Genomic DNA, 9687 nt, shown 5'->3' with positions numbered 1-9687 from the left:
TGCCTGGCGGTCAAGATGCAGAAGGAGGAGATGAATCAGCTGACCCTGTGACTAGGTTCTGAACTGATTCATGGGCCCACGAAAGTGCCCTGGGGAGCATGGGAGCCTGGTCTCTCTGCCCACAAGCAGGTGGGTTCTGGCGGCCAGTGAAAGGGGCTTCAAGTTCACAGGCACGTGTTAGTACTTTGTTGTTGTTTTGACCCTAAGTTGTGTCTGACTCTTGTGACCCCACAGACTTTAGCCTGCCAGGCTCCTCTGTCCATGGAATTTTCTAGGCAAGAATACCAGAGTGGGTTGCCATTTCCTTCTCCGGGGGATCTTCCTGACCCAGAAATCAAAGCCGGGTCTCCTGCATTGCAGGTGGATTTTTTACCGACTTAGCTACGAGGAAAGAACCCTGTAGGAACTGGGAGCTAGGAGAAGTAGCGAGGGTTTTTAAGGGTCAAAGGAGCTCCCAAAGGCTCTGTAGTTGAGCATCGAGGAACAGGAGAGCCAACCAAGGACGTCCACAGATTAAGTGAATTAATTACAGATGCAGATACAGAGAATAGACTTGTGGGCACAGCCCAGGAAGGCAAGAGCGGGACAAACTGAGAGAGTAGCGTTGACATGTATGCGCTGGTGCTGGTGCTGAGGCGCTCAGTCGTGCCCGACTCTGTGACCCCACGGACTGGAGCCCACCAGGCTCCTCTGTCCATGGGATGTCCCAGGCAAGAGTACAGGAGTGGGTTGCCATTGCCCTCTCCAGGGGTCTTCCCAACCCAGGAATAGAACCCAAGTCCCCTGCATTGGCTAGTAGGATTCTTTACCACTGCGCCACCAGGGAAGCCCATATATACACTACCAGGTGTAAACCAGATGGCTAGAGGGAAGCTGCTGCATAGCACAGGGAACTCTGCTCAGGGCTCTGTGATGACCTAGAGGGGTAGCATGGGGGTGGGGTGGGAGGGGAGTCCAAGAGGGAGGGGATATATGTCTACTGGTTCAGTTACTGTAGGGCAGAAACTAACATAACATAGTAAAACAATTATCTTCCAATTAAAAAAAAAAAAACCTTTGACCCCTAAGTCATTTCCCATTTCCCTCTGCGACCCCAGCTCCTGGCCACCACTCAATCTATCTTCTGTGTTCATAGCTTGTAGCCGACTCTGGACAGTTCATATAAACAGAATCATATGTGGTTTTAAAAAATAAAGAATAACCAGCTAGACAGTCAAAGATTAGGCACATGCTTGTGCCTCTGACATGTAAGTGAGAATTTCCTTACTGTGATAGGAGGTCCCTTCTGTTCTTTACCACAAACTTCCAACCTCACAGCCAGCACAATGTAACAGCAGAGCTGTGATGAGCAACGTGGGTGGAGAGAGGGCCGTGGGAGTGTTGTTTTCTCATTTGAACGAGTTGGAGTCTGGAGATAGGCCCATTCCAAAGATGGCTGGCCGCATCCTCAGGCCTGCATTCTAGACTCTTCCATTTTCAAGAACACCTCATGAGATCTGCTCCTCCAGGAGGCTGAAGGGCGGGGATCTGCTGAAAAAACTGCACCAGTAAAGGAGTCTTCAGTCCCAGTAAAGTGAATTTGGCCAGACGCTGTTTGAAGAGGGTCCCCTTGAGACAGCTGCCCATCTGACTATTTCCCATGGAAAGGGTCCATGGACCATCACTTCGGAATCACCAGGGAGCTTGTGAAGATGCAGATTGCGAGGTCCCTGGCCCTGGAGGACAATTTCTATGATCAAGGCCTAGGGAGTGGTGTTTCTAACACCACAAATTTTCTAAGGGATCCTCTCTTGCCCTAGTTATGTTCAGCATCCATCGCCCAAAGTAAGACTGGTGTTTATCTTTCAACAAAGGAACAAATCTGACGAATGTATCGGTGGTGTGGGCAGTAGCTGGGGAGCCCGCAACTTAATATCCAGGGTTGTATCAGCCCTCTGTGTGTGCTTTGGTTGATTTTGTGGTTATTTTAACTTTAATGTGATGCTGGGAAGGATTGAAGGCTAAAGGAGAAGAGGCCGACAGAGGATGAGATGGCTGGATTGCATCACCAACTCAATGGACATAAATTTGAGCAAATTTTGGGAGATGGTGAAGGACGGGGAGCCTGGCGTGCTGCAGTCCAAGGGGTCACAAACAGCGGGACATGACTTAGAGACTGAACTTAACTTTAATGTAAGTATAATTGATTTTCAGGAACACTGATAAGAATGAAGCCATTTGCAGAAGAAAAAAACTGAACCAGGAAGAGAACGCAGCTGAGAGTAAGAGGGATGGGATGGCTAGGGGAAAATGCTGCCCAGTGGGCCAGACTGGAGAAGGGGAGGGGCAGAAACACACGAGAGATGGGCAAGAAAGGTCACTCCTGAGCAGCTGTCAACAGGACATCAGAGAGACGGATCTTTAAGGTGTTTTGCTGTGGGTCAGTCGCAAGAGAGTTGAAATGTTTACATTCATTATGAAGTTTTCTTTGGATATTGGTGTCATCCCTGAATGTGAAATTACCCTGAAGTGGCTGCCAGGTACCCTCGTTGTACTGGGGCTACAGGCAATTGCGAAAAACACAGAATTCAGAATATTGATGGGTCCGGGATAGAGATGCTTCGCTGCAGTGTCTGCACAGGGAAGCAAGAAGAAAAGACAGGAGGGGCCCAGAGACAAGGAACAGGGGCCCCAGGGAGATGCTGAAAACACCCGCTGTCTAGGGACCAGGTGAGGAGCGGAGACAGGAGATGAGGGAGAGGGCTGGGGTTGCCCCTGGTATGACCACCTCTTAGTGCTGCAAAGAATCAAGTTCCCACTGGCTGGGCTTTTTCGGGGGGTGAAGTGGGGTTGGGGAGAAGGAACATTGTTCCAGGAAAGGTGACGGGGAGATGACGTACTGGGGGGATGGGTCTACCGTAGGCTTCATTTTCTATTGTAAAACACCTGCACCTATAATCAAGGCACACCTTTTACCCAGAAGAGTTCATTTCTTTTTGACCCCCATTCTTGATCCCCAGGTAAGATTCCTAGTTCTATCAGCTGGCAGAGTACGTCTACTCAACTTTCTTCTCTGCGTGTATGCACGTTTAGTCACTCAGTTGTGTCTGACTGCAGTCCCATGGACTGTAGCCCACCTGGCTCTTCTGTGCATGAGATTTCCCAGGCAAGAATACTGGAGTAAGTTGCCATTTCCTCCTCCAGGGGATCGTTTCTTAAGAACTGCTAAGCCTGGCTTAAGCTTTATTCTGCTGAAAGAACACGGCCTTCAGCACGGGGTATGTCAAGTTTTCCTTCAATGACACATAATAGAAGCTGCCCAGGCCAAAATTAATCATCCCAGTTTTCTCAGGAGGAAAGAAGCGTCTTTCGATCCAACCACATATGCAAAGTGCCTGGCACACACTGGCATCTCAATAGAGCCAAGTCACTGCCATCGGGAGACAGCCAGAATTCCTTGCCCCTGACCTGTGTGTCCGGGGTGTCCCCCACCACCACTCCCCCGAGTTAGTGGCCTGTGGGGCTGAAGTCCCATTATGCTCCATGCTTCTGCCCAGGCAGAGCACAAGTGACCAGCTTCTATCATGGTAGCCAGGCTCCATGACCCCCACTGAGGTCAGATAGGGGGACCCCAAAGAGAACAGGGACCCCCAACCCCAGCCCAGGGGACTGGGGACTGGGGACTGAGGGAAGCTGTAAGACTGGAATTCTTGAGGTTGGCTGCATCTTGTGCTTTGTTTTCCTGGATGTAGTTTATATTGTGGAAAACCTTTTTTTTAAAGGAGAGGATGTTTTTCTCAGAGGCATTCACGGCCTGGCGTCATCCCTGCCTCCTTCCGACCCTATTCCTCCCCCAAGTCCCCAGGGTGGAAATTCCTGATCTGTTCGAGGTCCAGCTCCATGGACATTCCAGACTAGCATCCGGAAGACAGCCGACAGCCGCAGCCCCAAAGAGCTGGCCCCTGATCTGCTGGCTCTGCCTCTAAGTGAGAGCTGCCCACAGTCGCCACCCCTCCGGACCCCACCTCTGCCTGGGTCTGCAGCGGCCTCCCTAGTCTCCCCACTTCTACCCTGCCCAACCCCCACCCCGAAGCCTACTCTCAGCTCAGGAGCCAGACTGGGCTGGTTCAACCCATCTACCCTTCCCTACTCCCCGCCCCCCACAGGGTGAAATCCCAGGGTCCTCGACGGGGTGGGGGGCCCTCCTCTCATCTGCTCCCCTTGCTGGGTTTTCCTCTGGCCTCCTCACTGTACCTGGAGCACCAGGTCACCCCTGCTCAAGGCCTTTCTGCCAGCCCATCCCTGTGTCTGGAAGGTTCCTCCCCCTAGAAATGCTCAGGGTTCATTCTCCTGTCCTTGAGGTTTCCACTCAAATGTCACCACCTCTGGGGGAGGCCAATCCAGCAACCCTCATCTCTCTCCCACTCTCTTGCCTTGCCTGCTGGCTTGCTTTCCCCAGAGCCTCACTGAGCATGTTCTAACACTTCATGTGGTCTGTGTATTGTTTGCAGTGGCTGTCTCTCACCACTATTAAGTTCCTTGGGGACAAAATTCTCTATTTTGTTTGCCAGAATACCCCTCTCAAGCTCTTCGGCGCTTCATAAATATTTGTTGACTGAATATCCCGTTAGTCTGGGCCAGCTGGCCTGGGGGGTCCACAGCATCTCTGAGCAAGCCTCCTGCTTCCCATGGTTCCACACCATTTGTTAGGAGGGGGGTCTCACTCCGGGGCCCCCATGTGGTAAGCCGGGCTTCGGGACTGGTTAACTGCCCGAGACCCCCCTTCTGCCCGTGCCTGTCTGGTCTAGGCCCAGTTCCCTCCCTACCCAGAGCCTTGCTTCACTTGGATGGATGCATCTAACTCTCACCGTCGCCCACCTTGGGGTCCAGCTGGGCTCTGGGGCCTGTGGGAGCCTGGGCTACTTTACCTGTCTGTGCTGCTCATCTGAGCTCTGGTGGAGAGGTGTTCCCACTCAGAAAAAAAAAAAAAAAAAAAAAACAAAAAAAAAACCACAGAGGCTGGCAGTCATTAATGAAGGAAAAACAGCATTTATTCAGAAACTATTGCAATAGGGGGCTTTCCTGATGGCTCAGTGGTAAAGAACCCGCCTGCCAAGCAGGAGACACAGGAACCAAGCTGAGGGTGTGATCCCTGGGTCAGAAAGATCCCCTGGAGAAGGAAATGGCAACCCACTTCAGTATTCTTGCCTGGGAAATCTCATGGACAGAGGAACCTGGTGGGCTGCAGTCCATGGGGGTCGAGAAAATGTCAGACATGACTTGCATTGCAATAGGCGGAAAGACACCTCAGTATGGAGCCAAGTTCAAATCTGAATCTAACAAGAACAAGAGGGGATTTATAGCCAAGGAGTAGGTAGGGGGTTCTGTGGGTGGAAGATTAATAACAAGAAATATCGAGGGTCAGGGGGTAGAGAGTGGATTCTAGTTAAAGAGAACAGGATTCTTGCTGAAGGTGAGCAGATACCAAAATGGAGGGCGGGTGTGAAGAATTTGGCCAGCTGTTGAGGGTGATCACACATCAAGGGTAATTAGGTAACAAGGATGACTTAGCAGGATTCTTGTTGAAACTGGGCAATACAGGCCCAACAAGGAGGGATATTAAAGTCCAAGGTCAAAGAAGGCTTAGAGGAGCCTGAGTAAGGTTTGGTCAAGGCGAGAGCCTCCATCCTTACCTTGGCAAGCAGAGTCCTTTGCTGGTGCCACTGGCACCTACCTCACTTGGTCTGGCTCCAGGGCTGGGTCCACCCTTACCACCCTGCCCTGATGAACAGGCCAGTCCAGTCAAGTCAGGGCAAGAACATCCCACAGGGGTGAAGAATTGGCTCCCACCCAGTCCTAACTGTCCACCACCCACAGCCTCCAGATAACGCAGTGGGTGACGGGGTGGGGCAATGCAGAACCTGGATGCTGGGGAGCCAGAATGCCCCCCACAGCTTCCCAAAGGTCACTGAATAGCTTCTCAGAGGTCCCACAGTCCAGTGGTTAGGACTCTGCCCTTCCGCTACAGGGGACACAGGTTCGATGCCTGGTAGGGGAACTAAGATCCTGAATACCACGCAGCACAGCCAGAAAGAAGACAAGCAAAAAAAAATCACTGAAATACTTGTCAGTCCCTCATGCCTGCAGCTGAAATCTCAGGGGTCATCTCAAGTACCCCTGTGGTCACCTCCAGTTCTGACCTCAACTTGGAGACAGTTGCCTCAGGCTGTTTCACCCAAGGATTTTGAGGAAGGAACAAGAGGCTTTAGGCTCAGTAAGCTTAGCTGCTGCAACTCTCATTTTTACTCAGGAAAAAAAATAGATTAAAGAATTCACAACTCTTGGGACTTCCCTGGTGACCCTGGTGGCTGAAATTCCGCCTGCCAATGCCAGGGGCGTGGGTTCGATCCCTGGTCTGGGAGGATGCCACATGCTGCAGGGAGCTAAGCCCATGCGCCACGACTACTAAGTCCTCTCTCCCTAGAGCCTGTGCTATGCAACAAGAGAAGCCACCGCGATGAGACTGCCCACTGCAATGGAGACCCAGTGCAACCAAGAATAACTAAATAATTTAAAAAGAGAAGAAGAATTCAAGACTCTGCACCGCATCTATTGATCTGTCTATGACTTATTCCGAAGACCGGGCTGGCCTATGAGCCCAACGGTGTGTTTTCACATTAGGAGTCAGGCTCTTTAATGGGTCTCTTCTGATACCAGCACCACTGAGCGAGCCAAGTGGGGGGCATGGCCTACAAAGAGGCAACTTCCTGTTGTAAGTGGCACATGTTGTGATCTGCCTGAGTTTCCAAAGGTTTTTGGTGTCTGTTTTGGCTCTGCTGGGTCTTTGTTGTGGTGTGGGCGTTTCTCTAGTTGCAGTGAGTGGGAGCCACTCTCTACTTGCAGTGCTCAGGTTTCTCATTTCGGTGACTTCTCGTGCTGCTGAGCACAGGCTCTAGGGGACACAGGCTTCAGCAGTTGTGGCTCCCAGGCTCTAGAACACCGATTTAGTAGTTGAGGCACACAGGGCTTAGTTGCTCCGCGGCATGTGGAATCTTCCCAGACCAGGGATCAAACCCATGGCCCCTGCATTGGCAGGCAGAGTTTTGACCACTGAGCCACCAGAGAAGTCTGATCTTCCACCGTTTTAGCTGATTCCTTTTGTGTCTACCACTCAGAACCCAATCCTGTCTGGGCCTCACTCTCGCGTCCTCCACCTTTGCATAGCATCCATCCAGAATTGACCCACTCTGACCAACCCTGCCTTGAGTTTCTGACCTGTATTCCATCAGCCCAAAGATTGCTGCCCCTCTTCAATATGCCTTCTTCTTAAATGTTCCCAAGGAAGTGCCTACCCCACCCCAAAGAAGCAAGACGGAGGAGCCAGGGGAACTTTTCATAGCTTCCTTCAAGTGTAGAGCCCACCAAGCCAAGAATTCCACTGCCATGGGGAATGAGTGTGTGGGTAGAGGAGAGAAATGGTGTTCCATATGCCCCCGCTCCTAAGATTTCCAGAGAAAAAAATTTTTGTAAGTGCCAAAAATATGGTAGGACTGCCCATGAAATCAGCTGTGCTATGAGACGTAAGTCATGGCTCAGGTTGTTCTGGATCTTCTTGTCCAGATCCTCAGGTGGAGGATGGGGCTACGGATCTCACTGGAGCCTCTTTCATAAGGCTGGAGGATCCACTCATATGGCCAGCAGGTCGGTGCTGGCGCATTGGTTCCTGTCCACACGAACTTGGCCATGTGTGGACCTCTCAAAGGGACGCCTATGTGTCCTCATGACTTAGTGGCTGGCCTTCACCAGAGTGAGCTATCTGAGAGAGAAAGAGCACCAGGTGAAGGTATCATTTTTATGACCTAGTGCTATGGTCTAATTCATATCAAATTCATAACATATCAGTTCAATTCAGTTGCTCAGTCATGTCCGACTTTTTGTGACCCCCATGGACTGCAGCACGCCAGGCTTCCCTGTCCATCACCAACTCCCCGAGCCTACTCAAACTCATGTCCATCTTGTTGGTGATGCCATCCAACCATTTCATCCTCTGTCATCCCCTTCTCCTCCCACCTTCAATCTTTCCCAGCATCAGGGTCTTTTCAAATGAGATGGTTCTTCATATTAGGTGGCCAAAGGATTGGACTTTAAGCTTCAGCCATCAGTCCTTCCAGTGAACACTCATGACTGATCTCCTTTAGGATGGACTGGTTGGATCTCCTTGTAGTCCAAAGGACTCTCAAGAGTCTTCTTCAACACCACAGTTCAAAAGCAACAATTCTTCAGTGCTCAGCTTTCTTCATAGTCCAACTCTCACATCCATACATGACTACTGGAAAAACCACAACTTTGACTAGACCGACCTTTGTTGGCAAAGTAATGTCTTTGCTTTTTAATATGCTATCTAGGTTGGTCATAGGTTTTCTTCCAAGGAGCAAGCATCTTTTAATTTCATGACTGCAGTCACCATCTGCAGTGATTTTGGAGCCCCCGAAAATAAACTCTGTCTCTGTTTCCATTGTTTCCCCATCTATTTGGCAGGAAGTGATGGGACCAGATTCCATGATCTTAGTTTTCTGAAGGTTGAGTTTTAAGCCAACTTTTTCACTCTCCTCTTTCACTTTCAAGAGGCTCTTTAGTTCTTCTTCGCTTTCTGCCATAAGGGTGGTGTCATCTCCGTATCTAAGTTTATTTGATATTTCTCCCGGCAATTTTGATTCCAGTTTGTGCTTTATCCAGTCCAGCATTTCTCATGATGTACTCTGCATATAAGTTAAATAAGTACAGTGACAATATACAGCCTTGACATACTCCTTTCCCAATTTGGAACCAGTCTGTTCTTTGTTCAGTATAACTTGCTTCTTGACCTGCATACAGATTTCTCAGAAGACTGGTCAGGTGGTCTGCTATTCCCATCTCTTTAAGAATTTTCCACAGTTTGTTGTTATCCACACAGTCAAAGGTTTGGTGTAGTCGTTAAAGCAGAAGTAGATGTTTTTCTGGAATTCTCTTGCTTTTTCAATGATCCAATGGATATTGGCAATTTGATCTCTGGTTCCTCTGCCTTTTCTAAATCCATCTTGAACATCTGGAAATTCATGGTCCACGTACTAATAAAGCCTGGCTCAGAGAATTTTGAGCATTACTTTGCTAGCTTGTGAGATGAGTGCAATTGTTCAGTGTCATATGATATCAAACCAGTCAATCCTAGAGGAAATCAACCCTGAATATTCATTGGAAAGACTGATGCTGAAGCTGAAGCTCCTATACTTTGGCCACCTGATGTGAAGAGCCAACTTACCAGAAAAGACCCTGCCAATGGGAAAGATTAAAGACAAAAGGAGAAGGTGGTGACAGGGAATGAGATGGTTAGATAGAATCATTGACTCAATGGACATAAATCTGAGCAAACTCCAGGAGACAGTGAAGGACAGGGAAGCCTAGTGTGCTGCAGTCCAGGGGCTTGCAAAGAGTTGGACACGACTCAGCAACTGAACAGCAATTCATATGATGAAACACTAACTTCTGATATGATGATATTAGTAGGGGAGAGCTTGGGAGGAGCTTAAGCCATGGAATTAGAGCCTTATAAAAGAGGGGCCCATTCATACCCCATTTGTAGATTCAACCTTTACCCCTCCACCTTAGATGAAAACTTGGGTGAGATCTTGGCTTTCACACTTTTGCCTATCATTCTTTTTTATTATATGT

The sequence above is a fragment of the Budorcas taxicolor genome, chromosome 2, assembly GCF_023091745.1.
Source record: "Budorcas taxicolor isolate Tak-1 chromosome 2, Takin1.1, whole genome shotgun sequence".
In the NCBI taxonomy this organism is placed as follows: domain Eukaryota; kingdom Metazoa; phylum Chordata; class Mammalia; order Artiodactyla; family Bovidae; genus Budorcas; species Budorcas taxicolor.
The sequence above is the reverse complement of the archived record's forward strand: the minus strand, read 5'-3'. Positions refer to the sequence as shown.